Source organism: Gambusia affinis, linkage group LG08 (genome assembly GCF_019740435.1).
Source record: "Gambusia affinis linkage group LG08, SWU_Gaff_1.0, whole genome shotgun sequence".
Lineage (NCBI taxonomy): Eukaryota > Metazoa > Chordata > Actinopteri > Cyprinodontiformes > Poeciliidae > Gambusia > Gambusia affinis.
In genome coordinates, this window is record NC_057875.1 from 30179169 (window position 1) to 30198570 (window position 19402).

Consider the following 19402-nt stretch of genomic DNA (forward strand, 5'->3'; position numbering starts at 1 on the left):
TTTGGTCTCTCTGGTGTCAGCAAACCTGCCTACATATTCCTGTCAACCAAACTGCCTGGTGGTAGGTGAGTCCTACAGGCTACTTAGGTGTACTGCAGGTTGGGATTTCTTTAGTTAGCATGGTAAATGTGCTACCAGACTGATGGTAGGGTCTGTGCCTAACTACCTTAGCTTCTGCTCTTCCTGCCCCGTTGTCTTCCTTTCTCATTATTGTCGTTTTGTACTGGTATCCCTTTGCAGAATGCTGGTCCAGTCCAGACTTGTTTTCCTATCAGTGGATCCAGAATAAAGGAATGAAGCACCAGCAAAGATGTCTCATTATTCCAACAACTCTTGAAGATTCATCTCTGTAGAAAACACATTCTCTCCTTGATGAGGAGAGCTACATGCCATTTGTGTGCTGATCTCCATGACGATGGAATTCATCTCCATGACGATGGAATTCATCTCCATGACGATGGAATTCTGTCTCTGTTTCTGGAGGGAAACAGAGACAGAAATGTTTCTGGATCCCTCCTCACGTTTGTTCCTTGAGACAGTCCAGTCTCAGACAATACCTTTGATTTCATGCTTGGTGTTTGACCTCTGACCTACACTGCCAACTGTGGGGCCTAGACATTTGTGAGCCTGTCCAGGTCCAGTCCAATCAGCTAAATTCACCACAAAGTGACTCTGTTTAATTGTAGAAACATCTCAGGGAGGATGAGTGGAAACAGATTGATTTTGAACTGCTTTGGCAAAAGACTTAAATAAATGTGATTTATTGATTGTCTGTTTTTAATAAATTTGCAAAAACCTCAAAATATTTTTTCCACATTGTCATAATGGGATATTTGAGGCTATAGGCTATAGGATTCATTTCATTTAATACAATTTAGAATATAATATCTATGGTCATCTATAGTCACGAGCTTTGGGTCATGACCGACAAAACGAGATCGTGGATACAAGTGGCAGAAATGGGTTTTCTCCGTAGGGTGTCTGGGCTCTCCCTTAGAGATAGGGTGAGAAGCTCAGTCATCCGGGAGGGACTCAGAGTAGAGCCGCTGCTCCTTCACATCGAGAGGGGCCAGTTGAGGTGGCTCGGCCATCTGGTCAGGATGCCTCCTGGACGCCTCCCTGGTGAGGTGTTCCTGGCACGTCCTACCGGGAGGAGACCCTGGGGAAGACCCAGGACACGCTGGAGGGACTATGTCTCTCTGCTGGCCTGGGAACGCCTTGGGATTCCTCCGGAGGAGCTGGTGGAAGTGGCTGGGGAGAGGAAAGTCTGGACCTCCCTTCTAAAGCTGCTACCCCCACGACCCGACCCCGGATAAGAGGAAGAAGATGGATGGATGGATGGATATAATATAATATAACAACATATGAAGAAAGTGAAGCACAGTGAAGACTTTCTGTATTCCCTGTAGATCAGGTTTCAGGTTGAACTACAAAATTTTTCTATATTATCTGTCATTTTTAGTTAAAGCAACTGTAAAGGACTCTGAATATTAATAAATGGGGAAGACAAAATGTATTTTTGATCCTCTCCATCTTTTCACTCTTATCTCATCTCAGAAATCCAAAACACTCAGAGGAACCAATTAGATCCATTTGCCATTTCTAGAAATACAAATAATGTCAAAAAGAAGACAAATAAATCTCTAAATAAAATGAATGCAGACAACTTTTTGTGCCAGGAAAATTGAACAACTAAGCAAGGACTAATAAAGTCATTACAACACTTGACGAAGATGAATTCCTATCATTTCATTTCCCTGCAAACACCTGATATGGGATGAAGCTCTGCATATTTGTGTTATTTGACTCACTGAATGTGAATCCAGCAGTTATCCATCAGTGGAGACAACCTCAGAGTTTCTTCTTCCCTCAAACGGGAGATGTGTGGATTTTGGCAGTTGGATGGGCGAGAGCCTCATTGAAGGTCAAAGAGCAAACAGAAAACTACAGTGATGAGGTGACGGAGAGTGGAGAAATTAAAAGTCAGATTTGAGTTTGGAGTGTTTATTTTTGGGGAGTTTTATTTTGAGTGGAAGACTTAAAAGCTAGAAATGGTTTTATTGTGTGATATCAGGGAATAAACACCACACAAAATACCCACTTTTATAGAGCTGCTCCCCCTGATGCCGATCAGTTCATTAGGGTTAAACTATTAGCTTCAGTTGCTTCATATTTGTTCTGTTCATTTCTATACAAAGAGTAAGATATGGCATGCATTATGCTGGTTTTAAAGTCAGTGAACATTTTTCCCTCAAGACCAAATGATTTTTATTAAAAAGTACTATCCTGTCATTATTATTATTTCTCTTTTTTTCACTAAAACGTCCAGTTTAACCAACCACCAGATAAAGTCTGCCTCTTTTCTGCAGTGAAATCTTTCCCAATTAGTTGCATTTTGTTGTCAACCATCTGTACAAACAGGTTTCTACTAAACCAAATTCACCAGTTTGCGTTCTAGAGCAGCTCCACCCACAAAGAGTAATCTGTGTTTTTGATAATTATTATTGTTATTTCTAACAGCTAACATGGAGTCACAGATATCATGTCTGTCAGTAAAATAAGCTCAGACTGCAGACTCCCGTTTTGTGGATGTGAAAGATGATTTGCCTAATTAACAAACTAAGAATCTGACACTGTCCATGCCTAGTTATGAAAAACGTATATTACTATAACTCCACATCCTGAACAAGTGGAGATGGACAACTAGTTTGCTTTCTTTTTTCTTTGAACATAACATTGATATCTAAATCATTCAGTTGAGTAATATTGATTGAACTTTATTTAATGAAGTTCAAATTTAAATTCAAGTCTAGCCTGGGGTTTGTGTTTCCACCAAGAACAGTTTGGAGACTTGGATTTGTTCAGGTCTCATACTATAATTCCCATAATGCATTCAGATTAGCTTTGACCTAGCAGCTTCAGAAGTCAAGTACTAATTCAGATTCTGTTCTGTTGCAAACACAAACACTGAAGTCTGGAGGGGATTTTTCTTATTGTATCCATAAGAAGAAAACTAATAACAGATTTTTTTTAATAAAATGGAAAATAGAATGCTTCTAGCATTTTTCACTCATACTCCTATTTAAGATTCAGTCCAACTGAAATATCAGCATAGCATACTGAATTTTAACCTGCACAGCCATTTATTTTTTAAGTCTAATGTGTTGCTATATGATCCTTAATGCAGTTATTTTCCATCTTTTGTGGCCTTCCACTTGCAGTTCAAGTCTTAAGATTCAAAATCTTTGATGTGGTTTGACACAGCTGATCTTAACAGACTGAAAAATGTGATTGGGTTTGTCTGTTAATGTTAGATTTTGTAGTACTTTGTGGTTTCTGAGCAAACCTCAAGGCTCCACTCTTGAGTCACTCTTCTTCAGCACCATGAGCTCCATTTCTAAAAAAATTGTTAGAGTGTTTGTTAATGACAAACCAAGACAAAAATCACTTATCTTTACTGCAGCTTACCCATTAAGGTTAAATATTACTTTGAACGTCTTGATTATCATGACTTAGCCTTTGTTTTTTTAAATTTCTTCCTTTTCATGTGATATTTATGTAACCTGGTAGTATTTCTCTTTTGTTATATTTACACAAAATGTCTTTGTCACGTTAAGACTGGAAGCCCCTCCTTTTTATTTCTTCTTCTGTGGTATGGACCTTACTAAGCTCCGCCCACAACCGACCCACGTGACCGCAAGTCTCACAAACAAAGCCTCGCGGCGCATTGTTTCTATGTAAACATGACTTGATTGCTACATAATTTCTATGGGATTTTCACAATATATCAGCTACTAGAATGGACAGAGGAACTAACAAGTTCATGTCATCATCTGGGAGGAGGTTACTGGTTTCTCAGTCACAAGCTGGTTGCAAACCTGAGGCCAGCAGGTGTCAGTCAGTTACGGTATTTCTGAAATTTGGTTAGATGACCTCAATATGAGAAGCTACAGAGATGATAGGAGGACCCAAAGATCTCTGTAAAGGTAAAGGCCAATCTTCTGAAGTTGGGATATAATTCATTTAATTTCACATAATTATTGTGGTAGAAGCCACTTTGTTTGTTAAAATTTTATGAAATATATTTGTTCTATTTGATGTTTGTTGTGAATGATGTATACTTAAACGAACGAGGTAATCAGTCCAACGGTTAGAAGCTACAGAGGCTGTAATGAGCCACAGCAAAGGTAAACAAAGGTAAAATAACCTTTGTTTACCTTTCTAAATGTAAACAAAGGTGAACAGGTGATCAACTCAAAACCACTCCTACCTTTTTACTCTCTCTCTTTGTAGTTTAAGCACACTTGTTACCGTGGCAACTGCCTGCGCCCCGCAAGACGAGCAAAGATTACGTTAAAAACAGAACATTCAGTCCGTTACCATATCAAGTTTATTTCTGGATTATTAATCGTTGCTTCTCTGAACACAGCGATGGTTGATTGACCAGCTGTACTTGGTGCTAGAGAGGCTAACAGGAGGAACAGTTTAGTCCAAAGCCTTTGCTGCTAAAATCAAATCTTTAGTGTATGTCAGATACACATTGCATATTGATCTGTTTAGCTAACATAAGACTGTGTAGCAGACAGGCTATAAGGTGTAGAAGTTGTATCAGTGCTGCCATTATGCTGTACTTAACTAACAGAACCGTGTGTTTGTGTGCATGTGACCACGTAGAATGGGCATCAGCCAATGAAAAGTGGCCTCTGAGGTAAGGTCCATTGTCTTTAAATTATTCGCGCCCTTTAGCCCCTCCCCTTTTGTCATGTCGTCCTGCCGGGGAGGTGTGTGCTGTTTATTTTTCTTGTAAATACATCCAGCTTATTTCTAGATCTATTAAGTTCATTGTTGTCATCAAAATTACAATATATGGATCCATTCGGCATTTAAGTGAACCTACAATCGCAGAATAGCAGGAGTTTTCTGTTTGTTATTCTCGTCAAAATTAAACCGAGAAACCAGAAATCCTGTCACAGCCTAATTTATAAATAAAACCAGGACAAAGCAGAAAAGATCCATTTACATTTATATTGTTACTGTTGTTATTCTGATGTATTTTGCATGTATGTCCTTTCTCTATTCCTTTAGATTCAAGTAAAGAACTACATTAAGCTAGAAAAATACACTTGCCTTGACATGTCTGGAACAAATGCGACTTCTTTAAGAGTAAAAAATGAAATGTAGTCCCTGATTGTAAGAACAAATCCCCATCTATTAACCTTTATGGTTGTACTAAGATAAGCCTCCATTATTTTAACCTCCCTTTCCTCTCACTGTGACAGTCCAATAGTGCTAGCTGAGATCCTCACTTGGGAAAAGACAAGAGTTTAATAAAAGGAGCCGACATTCAGATTTTATGACCATACAAGGCAACTTCACATTCCTGCCTCGGCCATTTACAAGCTCTTAAACCGGAGCTCGGTACTTGCCAAAACACTGGGAAGGAATTCTTATCACGGTGAAGTAAGGAAGACGTTTACTTATTTCCTTTTGACTATATGAAGGGAGTTATTGAACGTATGATAAGCAGGAGAAGGAGGAGTGAGTGTAGGGAAAAGGTTAATGTGATTAATGATGGTGGAAAGAAGAGGAACCGACAGTTACAAGTCAGGAATGAGACGTTTCCTTGGAAAGGCCCTCTGACCCTCACAGCTCTTTGGATCAAGTGGGAAAGTGTTTAGATAATGATACTAATCTCACAGGTTGCAGATTTTCTCCCTAAAATGTTGATCTTAAATTAACCTTAATCTGCGTTTCCTGCCATAAACGTCTAACCTCTCCTTTGCTCTTGTCAGCAGTGTTCATTTTACTAGTAGTGGCTCTTTTTGAAGACGTGTTTATCATTTCTTTTCAGGTTTTGAGGTCAGAGAGTCAATCAGTGTTTGCTTAAAGAAACTTTAAGCATTAAGCTCCCTGCAGCTCTGCTCACACAACCAGACATCTTCAGAGTCATAGTGCTGTTTCAAGCAGTAAGGTCAAATTTGCGTGTGTGATATTTTCCACTGTGCTGTTCAGCTCTGCCTGGCACTGAAATGGAATCCCCTCATTAAAACCAGATGACGAATCCCAACACAAAAAGCATTAAGTGTATGTAGGCGTGTGTGTGTGCGTGTGTGTGTGTGTGTATGGTGGTGGTGGGGGGTTGGGGGGGCGCAACTGAAATGTGTGCAGCGTGCAACCACTGCCTGTTTGACCAAATACAAACCAGTACTGACAGATATTACACACCCACACACACAGTTGGAGCATTTGTAATCCCAGCATTAATGTGGTGAATCAAAGCTGAGCATTACTTTTTTTAAATCAATAGGTTGAGAAAGAGTAACAAGAAATTTCTTACTGACTTGTGCCAGTTACCGGTTGTATCTTCTACTACTTCCTTTAGGGCCTCTGCCTTCAAATCCAGCATAAAGAGTATCTGGTCAGCTGGTCAGTACACTTTGGACACTCAAGAAGCTCAGGAACTCTTTTCTTTCTAAAAATGAAGGTGTCAGAAATCCACACAAAAACACCTTAGGACCAAACCTTTCAAGTAAATTTTTGTAAAATCATTTAAAATGGTTTATTTGCACATTTTTTAAAGGGGCAGCATTGTGTGAATTCAACATTTTTGAGCTTTACATCCTTTTATAATGTTATTCCCTCATTAAACAAAATACCCAGAGTGTTGCCATGATTCTTCCATTCAGGTTTGAGAAATCTTTTAATCTCCAATAGCAACCATTCAGCTGTGCTAAACGCCTGGTTGGACCCAGTGCTGCTTTCGAGATGCAGCTCCTCCTCAGAGCTGCAGTTTCAAAGCTCCTGAGCTTCAGTGTCTCAGAGCAGCCCTCCCCTGAGCCTCCCCCACTCAGCTCCTTCAAACTAGTCAGCAGCAATTAGCAAATAATTGGTGGAACTGTTCATCTGCTGAGCTCATTATCAATCAATCAATCAAATCTTTATTTGTATAGCACATTTCAGCAGCAAGGCATTTCAAAGAGCTTTACATCAAATCAAACACAAAAACACAATGCAACATAGAATCAACAATCAAAACACAACATCAAGTCAGATTCCGTCAATAAATTTGTTATTGATCACATTTCAAAACCAACTCTAAACAAGTGGGTTTTTAGTTGAGATTTAAAGGAAGTCAGTGTTTCAGCTGTTTTACAGTTTTCTGGAAGTTTGTTCCAGATTTGTGGTGCATAGATGCTGAATGCTGCTTCTCCTCGTTTGGTTCTGGTTCTGGGGATGCAGAGCAGAACCAGAACCAGAAGACCTGAGAGTTCTGGAAGGTTGATACAACAGCAGCAGATCTTTAATGTATTGTGGTGCTAAACCATTCAGTGATTTATAAACTAACAACAATATTTTAAAGTCTATTCTTTGAGCTACAGGGAGCCAGTGGAGAGACTTTAAAACTGGTGTTATGTGCTCTATCTTCCTGGTTTTAGTGAGAACTCCAGCAGCAGCATTCTGGATCAGCTGCAGCTGTTTGATTGATTTGTTGGACAAACCTGTGAAGACGCTGTTGCAATAATCAATGTGACTGAAGATAAAGGCATGGATGAGTTTCTCTAGATCTGGCTGAGACATTAGTCCTTTAATCCTGGAAATGTTTTTCAGGTGATAGAAGGCCGACTTTGTAACTGTCTTTATGTGGCTCTAAAATGTTCAGGTCAGAGTCCATCACTACTCCCAGGTTTCAGGCTGATCACTGATTTTTTGTTGTAATAACTGAAGCTGTGCACTGACTCTAGATCGTTCCTCTTTAGGTCCAAAAATAATAACTTCATTATAGTAGTTATTCCTCAGAGTGACACTGGTAAAAACATTAACAGGTTAACAGAGGAGTCATGTTGTGATGACTTCCTGAAGACAGAGTTTCAGAAAGAGCAGGAGCTTCTTAAAGAGACAGAGGTCTAATTTTAAGGTGGTAAATGACAAAGTCAAATTTATTTTAAGTCATATTTGACATATACAGCATTTTCACAGAAATGGAAGTAAAGTTACTTGATAAAACGACACAATGTGCCTGAAAAATACATAATACTGCCCCATTAAATGAGAGTATGCTTTTGTACAGTGTTTTTTTCTTATGCTATAAATTTGCTCTTACTAAGAATAGAAAACTGCAGTCTCTCCTTAAAAGCCATGCCCATTGGTCAGCGTTCATGCACGCTGTCCGCCTGCTGCACAGATGTTACTCCTGGCTCTTGCTGTTTGTACAGACATTAGCATTAAAGCTTTCTCAACTCTGACACGTTATACAAGTAACAAACACTAAACACACCTCATGCAAATACATCCTGCTGTGTGTCAGTTGTTATTACAGCATGGAGTATTTGTGAAAGAGGCTTTAAGTTCAGTTTATTTTTGTTCTGCAGTTTTATTCCTCTGACAAAATAAACATGAAAAGTTGTTTTTATAAGGTTGTGGCAGTACAAGTTAAGTGTTGTTATCTTTAAGTCCAATGTCTTCTCTGTTCTAAAAAACAAAATCTATTTTTATGTAAAGCAGCCTTCTGGATGTGCAAATGGAAATGAGTCTTACACAGAAAGTAATGGTGCTCTCAGGACAAGATGCTGTTCTGTTACAGTAAATGAAATATTGGACGTTGACATTTATTGTTTGAAAATAAATTGATGCATATAAAACATGTATGCTCCATTTTTTCCCCTTTTGTTCTAATGGGAAAATGTTGTGTAATAACCAACCATTGAAGCTTTTTAAATCATCATTTTCAGAGTGCCCTTTAATTCAGAGAGAGCAACATGTCATCATGTCAAGCCGTAACCTTGAGCTGAGCACTAAGTACCTCTGTGAGAATCCAGCTGCAGTATTTTCCAGTCTGCAGCCCAGAGAGGAGGACGAGGAGGAGGAGGAGGAGGGTTAACAATGGGAGGAAATGGAAACTTCTAATAAGAAGTTTGGCTGAGCTTCACATGAAGCGTCAGTTCAGGTTTTGTTTCTGGAAACTTATTGACCTGAATAAGCTTTTTTGTAAAACACAGCATTAAAAAAACTGTTGTCTCTTTGCTGTTTGTCTCAATAATCACAACTTCTGTGAGGTTTAGATGCAATGACGTTTTAAAATAAAAAAAGGATTAGCCCCTTTACAGATTATTTTAGATTTTTTACATTTGGGACGAACTGGCAGCTGGGCTTTGTACATTGGAATTTTCTGCCCAAAATTAGCATCTGTTCCATACGTTTCTCCAGCTGAACAGAAGCAAAACTGAAGTTCTAGACTCAACACACGGCTTCAGTTATTCAGTTATTAGTGATGAAAACGAAAGTTACGACTGTAACTATGGTTCTATTTCATCCCTACTGACTGCCAGAGGCGGTGCTTAAGGCACTGGGTGACGATTACCAACAGAGTCCTGAGGAATCACACACAGAAAAGAAACAACCCTGAAAACATGCCCACCTCACTGGGATGATGATGAGCGCTGGGATATGATCGCCTCCAATGGGTGAAATGCGGCCAAGTTAACCCTGTAAAACCTGTCAAAGGTATTTGGGGATGACCAGGAGGCTGCTGCACATACAGCCTCCAGAGTGACCTCAGTCAGCGACCCATGACACAGTAATGCACCTGGTGGAATGGCACCGTACACCAGCAGGGGGTTGGTGGCCCTGTGGAACGTACACTTGTTCTACCATGTCCACAATTCAACATGCAAGACACTGTTTGGAAAGGGCCTTCCTCTGGCGGGGTCCTGTGTAGCAAACAAACAGACTATCAGACTGCTGCAGAGAAGCTGTGAGTCTGACATATGCTTCCAATTCCCAAACAGGGCAGAGAGGCTCATCAGGCCCACCTGTATTAAAACGAACAAGCTGGAGGGGCACAGAGTGGCTCGCAGATGAGGCCACCTTAGGGAGAAACGTTACTTCAGGCCAAAGAGTAGCGCCAGAACCAGCTGGGTTCCAACGGCAACATGAACAGACAACGCATGTAATTCACCCACCAGCTTCACTGAAGACATGGTGAGGAGAAAAGCTGTCTTTTTTTGACATCACTCAAGGTTCACCTCTGCCAAGGGTTCAAACGGAGGAGATCCCAGGGCAGTGAGGACGAGAGAGAGGCCCACACAGGCACGACAGGGAGTGTGGGAGGGTGCAGACGTCCTGTCGCGCCTCTCACAAACAAACATCCTTGTTACAGCCTATCGTTTCTCCACTCACCGCCGTATGCCAGCAAGAGATGACAGCAACATAAACTTTCAGAGTGGATGGAGATAAGGCCTGAGAAAGCAGTGCTTGAAGGAAGGTTAAAATAACAGAAATAGGACAGTGTACAAGATCCTGATGTCCAGCATAACACCAGCTGCTAAAAACCTTCCACTTATGGATGCACCAGTCGTGTGGAAGGGCCCCTGGCATTAGTCATTGTATGTCTCCGTCATACTCTGAGAAGGAAACGTTGGGCCCCGTAGCAGCCAAACCCAGAGTTGGAGGCAACTGGGACTGGGATGCAGAATCTGACCCCCCCAGCTGTGACAGAAGGTCCTTCCTGTGGGGAAGAGGCATCAGAGAGCTGCAACAGAGCCTGTGCAGCAGTGGAAACCAGGTTCTCCCTGGCCACCGGGGAGCCACTAGAAGAACTCGATGCCCCTCCTGAAGGACCCTCAGGAGTGTTGGACCTATTGGGGGAAGCGGCGGAAAGGCATAGAGCAACACTCTCGTGCCAGTGCGTCCTGACCCAGAGGACTGACACTGTCTGCCAGGGAGAACCAAAGCGGGCAATGTGTCGTCTCTTCGGACACAAATAGGTCCACAGCTGCTTTGCCGTACCTCTCCCAAATGAACCCCACTACCTCCGAGTGGAGCCTCCACTCCCCAGGTGGTGGAGGTCCCCGAGACAGAACATCGGCCGGAACATTCTGCACAGCTGGAATGTGGGCTGCCTTTAGGGGGCAGAGGGGCTGCCCAGGTTAAGAGCTTCTGGGTCAGCCTCAGCAATGTTATTGACCATGTTCCCCTTGATGGTTGATATGAAAAACCACTAAAGTATTGTATGACCACATCAGGACATTCCTTCTGCGCAGGTCTGGGAGGAAATGTTGCAATGCCTGCTGCACAGCCTCCAACTCCAAGGTGTTGATGTGCTGCAGTTTAAAGTCTAAACCTAACCCCTAACCCAAAAACAGAGAATTGCTGTTTTAGGGTTGTGGGTGCATGTGTGTGTGCGTGTGTGTGACCGTTCAATATCAGGTATGGAGACATAGACCCAGTATGTCCCAGTCTTAACAGAGCTGATCTCTAAAAACAAGATTCTGCACAACAAAACAGCAACGAATTACAGAAGATAAAAACAGAAACTCTCCAATGAGGCTGTAAAACATCACAGCTCAGATATGCAGACCGACAGCATTTCCATCATGCCTAACTGAAGCAAATATTACCAGCTGCAAGATGGAAGCGTCAACTGCCTTATCATTTAATGCAAACAGTAGCCAGGAGACCAAACAGTCTCTTGTTAGGTTTGGTCCATAAAATATTAAAGTAACAGGCAGTACAGAAAAATCATTCTGCTTCTGGATGCAGGTTGACTTTTTCTGCTTTTTGTCCTTTGACTTGGTGAGTTTTTTTTTTTTTTTTTTGAAGCGGTCAGTTTTAATGGAAATCTTTTCTCTTTGCGCCACCTTTAGTCTGTCACACCTTCATCTGATCACGCTGAAGCTCCGCCCTCCTCAGGACTGCCTGATGTCACTGTGGACGTGTTTGTGTAAAATATGTCTGCTGATGTTCACAGGGTCGCTACTGAGAAAGAAACTTTTCTGTCATAAAACGTTTGTGAAAGTGTTGTTAGACAGGAATTTTCTCATGGAAAAAATAAGATTGAAAATAGTTATCCATTAAAACATGAATTAAGCGCCAAGCATATCATTAGAATTTCATGTTCTTTTTATTTAAACTAAATCCATTTCATTTTGGTAAAATCTCAGCATAAAAGACTGTTTTTTGGGGTCTTTTAGCTTAGAAGAAATTAACTATCTGTTAAATGTACTTTCTCATAGTACAGTAGGAGAATCATAGAATTGGAGCAATCTGTTTCAATCAAAATATTCCTTTTAAAAATCTCCCATTGTAGTTTATCTGATTAGTAGTAAACATTTTTTTTCTAAATCAAACTCTTATGTTTTTGTGTCCTTTGCCTTACATCTTTTGTTCCTCTAAATCAGGGGTCCCCAAACTGGGTCCCTGAGGGCCCGCCTCCTGCATGTTTTAGTTTCTCCCTGATTTAATGTACCTGGATCCAATGATGGCTCGTTAGGAGGCCTAAGAAGAACATTGACCTGCTGAAATGGTTCTTACTACCACCAGGGAGGATGACGGCCCTCGAGGACCCACTTTGGGGACCCCTGTTATAAATCATTAAAAAACAGATTTGAAAATAACCAGTGAAGAGAACAATTTGATTCATGTGGCTAAACAGATTTTTCAGCCACACGTCGTTTTGTAGCACAATCAAGTAACTATGTTACCTCCAGTTGTTATAAAAATGATTGATATATCAAACATGATTTGACTTTGTAATTCAATGTCTGAAAATCAGGCTTCTGTCTCTTTAAGAAACTCTTACTTTTTCTGAAACTCTGCCTTCAGAAAATCATCTCAGCTTGGCTCCTCTATTAAGCCTCCAGGTTTTTACCAGCGTTACATTGAGAAGCAGTATCTGTCCAGTCCCACCAGGTGTTTGCTAATTGCTGCTGGCTAGTCTGAAGGAGCTGAGAGAGGACGTTCATCTTTACACTCATACTTTACTCTATTTTCACGTCCCTTCCACAACTCTTTATGAAAGTCTCTACAAAGACTTCAGTAGTTCAACTATTGATTTTCCACACATTTAGTGATTTATGGATTTCCTCAAAATGAAAAAAAACAAAACATCTGTTTTACAACCAGAAATCCTGTCTTTTGATTGCATGCTTTCCATTTTAAAGAGAAAACCTTATATAGGTCAAGATGAGGAGCAACCGGGTTGGTGAGCCGCCTTCCTTCATGCAGCTTGTTTGGCTGAGATGAACATGATCATTCCTGTTGGCTGCTGGATCACAGCCTGCAATACCATGTTGGATTTATTGTGACATTCCATAAAACTGAATCATTCCCGCTCACTGACTCTTTGCTTGGAGGGAGGATGTGGGTGGTGAGGTGTCTGTGCTCCAGAGGCATTCATAACGGTGGAGTAAGAAGGTGTTTCTGCTCGTTTTCACCCAGGATGTCAGGAAGAAAGCTGGAAGCGTAGAGTTCGACTCTTCATTCAAAAATTCTACTTTCTTATGATGCTTCTGTCTTTTTTTATGATCATTCCTTTTTATGAGTCACGTTTAATGTTTCAGGTCATTTAATGAATGTTAAAATCAGATAAACACTTTTTAAACAATGGTTCCATTTATTAAAGGGAAAAAATGCCATCCCTACCAACCTGGTCTCATGTGAAAATATAATAGCTGCCCTTGTTAGAATAGAAGTACAAAACAGAAACAAACTGAAGGAATTCATCAAAGCTTGACTTGTAAAAATCACTAAAACCCCCCAAAATGGCCCTTGGATCCAAAATGGCTGACTTCCTGTTTAGGACCCAGATCCAACAGGCTTTTAATTCCATCAAAATAGAAAGAAATAAAACATTTAAATTGGGCCTAATTTTTGTGCAGAGCTTGGTGGATCTCTGGGCATGTTAAGGCCTTCTAAAAAGACAATTCATTTACAGAAAAAAATTATTTGGAAAAATAGAAGCAGCACTTCCACCGGCTTAAAAATGGCATCCATGGAAAAGGTAGAAAACAGTAACCCAGAAGAGAACAAAGGCTCAGTTCACATTTACCAAAAACAGCTTAGTAATTCACAAGATATTCTTGGAAAATGTTTAGTGGACTGAAGAGACAAAATGGAGGTCCACTTATGACATGGTGTATTTAATGGAACAATCAATTCTGCTCTCCATCAATGAATTCAAGACAAAATAGCAAGACAAAGAGCCAAAACACACAAACAAGCCCACCTGTAACTGTAAATATATGTTTTGGAATGGTCCAGTCAAAGTCTGGAGTGGGTGGGGCCAGTGGCCTCCACTGGGATGCTTGCAAGGCTCTTGGCAGAAAATGGGTAGAAAATATGAGAACCAGAAGAAAACGCAAACAATAAATACATGACTGAGCTACCAATGGGAGAGTGGCCCAACAAAAGAACATGATCACAATTTGAGTTCATCTACTGTGGTTATGTGTGTGTGTGTGTGTGTGTTTCTAATGCCTTGTGGGGACACACATGTTTGTGTGTGTGTGTCTGTGAGACACCCAAGAGTGAGCATGACAGATTGTAGGAAAAGGGAGAAGGCTGTAATGGGTGAAAGGAGGAGATGAGTGGATAAATCAACAATGCTGCTCTGTTTAAGAACTTTTTGTCTTTTTCCTGACATATTCATCAAATAGGAGTTGCACCCAAATCTTCACAAAAGACAAAGGTTGGACTTAATCCTTATGTAAACCTAAACTCGCAAGAGATAAGTGGAAACAGATTTTTTTTAATTTTCCAAAATGAAGTGATTAAACAACAAAGACTTTACTGCTTGTACTGCATCTTCTCCCACTGATGTCATTCTACCTGGATTCCATTTCCATGCAGCTTTCTGAAACACCTGACTGACTGATTTCCTATTAGTGTTGATGTCAAGGCTTCGGGAATTTTAAGAATTCCAAATATATTCCAAAATGTTGTTGATCACCTAGGATTTAATTATCAGTTGATTTGAGGAAAAGAATTTTGAAGTAGTTTCATTGTTTCATTATTCATCCACTTTGTGCAATGCAGCTGCACCACACTTACTCACAGCCTCTCAGCTAGTATCAATATCTGCTTTTGCATCAACCATATAATTGCACAACTTTCTATGTCAAGAATAAATTTGCTGAATAAATTAACAGCCCAATTTCTGAAAAACAAACTTTGGCACTAGGATGAGGTGTTTTTATTAATCATATCAAAATAGGTTCATCTCACAAAACTGCAATAGACACTTCTTTCGCATCACATGATCAACCAGATGCTGTCATGAAGACAATGACAGGAAATGGAAGGATGATGGCATGGCATGTTTTTAATAACTCATTGTGTGAACAAGCTCATTCATGTGTGATTTTAATTGAGTTTCTTATTTAACAGAAATACTGGAGTTGCTAATTGGCATTTTTTTTACATTAGCAGAATATTGAAAAAGTGTGCTAACGGTAGCTGCATTTCCATTGACCATAAAATTGTGCAGATTGGAATAATGAAAAGAAATTTGCTTTATGGAAACACTCCAATTTTGAAGAAAAAAAAACACATTCAGTGAAAAGGTTTTTGGGCTCAGATGAGATTGTTTTTTTTTTTTTGGCTGTAACAATATGTGCTCAACAAACGGATGTTAAAGGATATTTTAATTGCATTTCTTATTTAATGGAAACAGGAATTGTAAAAGTGTGTTTTCTCGACATCAGCGGAACATCAATAAAGTTTTGCAAACATTTTTAATGTTTAAACAAATGTAAACATTAAAAATATTTCTTTTAATGTTTAAACAGTTTTCATAAAAGACTTAACACATTGATCTGAAGCTGAAGTTTGAGTCTTCTGCCACTCCAAGAATGTTGTTACACAAACGGGTTCCCCTTATTTCTTAAGATGTACGGAGCTCTAAACTGCAGGACATCTAAATCCAAGCATGAAAACTCGCCAGCATTTATTAGAAAAGTTATTTCAATTGACATCACTGGTTAAACTCCAACTTTAGTCTTTCTAAAGGTTTTGCTCACCATGTCCTGATTTGGTTGCTTAGTGATGCTGTTGTTTTGCAGCAAGAAGGTCCTGGATTCAAATCCTGTCCTTTCTAGATGTTCTTCCTTCCAAACAAGAAAAGATCACCATAATGTTCATTATGCATAAATGACTCAAACAACTGTGATACTAATGCTCATATTTACTCAATGTGCTTTGGGATCTCATTAGAACTGGTGTGAAAAATGACTAATCTGAGTGTACTCCACTAAAATTTTACCTGGTGATGTAAAACTCCACATACCAGCCTGAAAGTAGGCGGAGCCAAATTACTGTTCATAATGTTGTAGAAAATCTTGGGAACAAAAGGAAAAACATGTTCAGTAGCTCCCTGCCTGCCCTGCAGCAGATACCTGCACTAATGTTAGTGTAACAGCAGCAGCTGCTCTCAGATTTTACATTTATCTCTTGCCCGAGTCAATTTCCGCTTGGGGATTAATAAAGTATTCATCATCATCATCATCATGTTACCTCGACTTTCCTGCAAGATCTGGACTTCAACATAAACCCAGACAAACCATGGGATTGGTTTTGAAAATTACATTTTAAAAAAAAAACTCAAAATACGTTCCAGATTAGCTTATCTCTCTTCATAACAATCTGACTCAGTGTTTCCACACTGGCTAGGGTCTGCAGAGATGCTGCCCTAAAGACAAACTGGGATGACTTACATTCTCCAAGTTGATTTGAGCATTTTTGTAATCTTACTGCACAGGATTGTGCAGGGGGGCGGGGAAGGGAACTTGAGCCCCTGCCCATTTTATCCTTGATGCCCCTAGTGCCCTTTTTGAGGGTTTTTTTTAATTTTTTTTTATCTGTGTGTCAGAAGCAACGCAGCTCAAAGCCTCAGTACCACCACCCGGTATATGAATCTACAAAAATAGAACTAGCTAAATATTACAAACAACCTGTTTTCCTCATTTTTTATTCCAGCTTTCAGTCGAACCTCTACACACAAATCCAAAATTCTTGGTTTTAATTGCTAGCAGGAGTTTTTGTTTAAGGATCTGTTTAGAAGTACCACCTGGTACCACCTGCTGACTGTTTGCTCTGCTTCTCCTTATCGTTTCTACCAGCCAGGTTAAAGTCGCTGCTGACGGGATCTGGGCTGGAGGTCAGTGGCTGTAAATAGAAATTACTGCAGAACCTCAAGAGTTAAAGGAAGATTTGGCCCAATTAGAGAATTTAGACTTCACAGAATAAACATCAGAGAAAATATTGTAGTAATTAGAACAGCAGCAAAAAGCCAAACATGCCACAATGAAATGAATCAAAATGTGTCCAAAGCATCGGAGGACTAACAGGGGTCACCGGGGGATTCCAGGTCGATTCCAGGTAAATTCCAGGTAGATTCCAGAGATGTGCATCGCAGCAGCTGCTCATGCAGAGCCGGTCCAAGGTAATATGGGGCCTTAGACAAAACCCCCCCAGTCCTCTGAAATCCGTCCTACTAAGAACCTCAGCATCACTAACATGTTTAAATATCGATAAGGTGAATCTGTGAGAGGGAGACCAGGTTTATTGGCCGAGTTTAAAATCAATCACTGATTATTGGTTATTTGCTGTGATGTATTTGTGAACAAACCTAATTCAAAGACAAAGATTACATCATAATGTAGCCATGGTAACAACAAACTATCAAGATGATTCTTTAAACTTTTACAAAGTAAACCTCCTAGTTAAATCCTAAATGTACTATTTATTTTTCTCAGCTGAATGCATTAAATAAAATTTAGTAACATTGTCATTCTCTATAAATGATGCTACAGGTTTAGATCTATGGCCTGTCTTACAATTTCTAGGGGCCCCTGAGTGTCTGGAGGCCCCTGAATGGCCCCTACCAGCAGCTACTGAGTTTTCTTTGCGTTGATATCCCAGTCTTATAATTCTAGGTCTCAGAGTTGCTAACATCAAACCCCTTTGAGCTTTTTTGAACTATAAATCAGTCTGCAGCCAAGTTGTTCTAGAGGTTAAATAGATATTATTAGGTATTATTAGGGCTTAATTAGTAAAATGGCAGCAAATTAGCTTATTTCATAACTTCATAACCAGAGACTTTCTCTCCTCTGATCTGTTTAACAGCCACAATCTCAGATCAACTCAGACCTTCAGTATTGTCAGCAGCAGAAACAGAAACTTTATATCTGTTGGGGAAAATATAGATTATATTTGCTTTGCGTTCAATTTCTGTGTGGTTTTGGGAACTGATGGTCTGACGGGACCACCCCCAGCTTTGCCATGAGAGGGTTTAGAAAACTTAGAGGATTATTTAGTTTTCAAGGTTAAATCCAGGTTAAAAATGTTCCATTTTATGCAACCTCCAGAAAAAATACAGCACCAGTTTCCACTTTAGATTATAAAGGTGGTTTGAACAAATTCGCTTAGCATGATGCAAATTCCAGTTAAAGAGTCACAATGCAAATTAAACTGCAGGTCATCGACATTCAAGCATAAAACAAATCACATGCAAATCTCACAGTCACAAAAGTCTTCTCCTATATTCTAATCCTGCTACGTTTGCCAAGATCAAAGCCAGCTCTTCTATTAGGTCAAATCAGAGAGCGATGGTGAAAACAGTCAAACTTCCAGCAACATGGAGGCAGGACGACAACAAGGAATGGCAACAGACTGAACTCAGAGCTGGGGAGGCAACTCGCTCTCATCAACTGACAGAGCTGTGGTTGAAAGAGGGGAAATAGCAGAGCACCTTTTAGGTGGCTGGTGTTTCAGACAATGGCCTCCTGAGAGATGGAGCTTCCTTGAATTGTATGCAGCTTCCACATTGTGACATTTTTCCACCTCACCATCATGGTTGCTGCTACCGTGTCTGTCAACGCTCTCCCAGTTGTCAGTCAGGCTACTGTCAAACTCAGTGCACATTGGTGCATCATAAAATGCGCTTTACAAGTTTTAAGCATGAAGAAACAACGCTCTTATGAGAGACATCAACTTTCATTGCAGCTAGATACTATGTCTCCTATAGAAGACCAATAATTTGGATATTACATGCGTATTGAGACCATGTGTATAAAATTTCCAGGAATCCGGCAATGAAAGTTTAATGCTCTATATAGAGCGCCCTCAAGTGGCCTGTAAGCATGAGTGAAGTTGCACCATCCATCCTCTTCAAATTAGACCAAACTGGTGTGAAATGTTTGTTCAGTGAAAATTGTCATTTGTGCCGCTACCATTTTAAAGATATTAATAAATATTTCCAAAGGTCAGACGTCAACCAGACAGTCCAAATTTGCAAGCAAATTTGTTACCAACCATGCTAATAATATTTCAGCTGCACTAACATAGTACAATTAATATCAGTTTTAATTGATATGTTAATGTGGGGTTAAGTGAGGAAACTGGAAAAAAATGTCTTAAAAATTATAACAGCACAAATGAAAATTTTTGCTACACACAGTTGACATCATGTCTTGTTAGGTTTTGGAAATGTGGACCGCCTTGTTTCATGACCTCTGGAAACAATATCCTTGAAATTATAGCAGCACAAATGAAAGTTTTTGCTGCACAAACATTTGACAACTTCACTCAGATGTCACCTGGTTATTATAAATGAAGCAGGTCGGGTTAG

General features: G+C 40.0%; 1 long non-coding RNA gene across 1 annotated transcript; it reads right to left on the minus strand.

The window, feature by feature from the left end:
* Window positions 1–392: 392 nt before the first annotated feature.
* Window positions 393–3399, minus strand: LOC122836085. Its single transcript, XR_006371401.1, has 3 exons — window positions 3347–3399; window positions 1812–1944; window positions 393–477 (listed from the first exon to the last, which is right to left on the minus strand). It is a non-coding gene; the product is annotated as an uncharacterized LOC122836085 (long non-coding RNA).
* Window positions 3400–19402: the final 16003 nt, after the last annotated feature.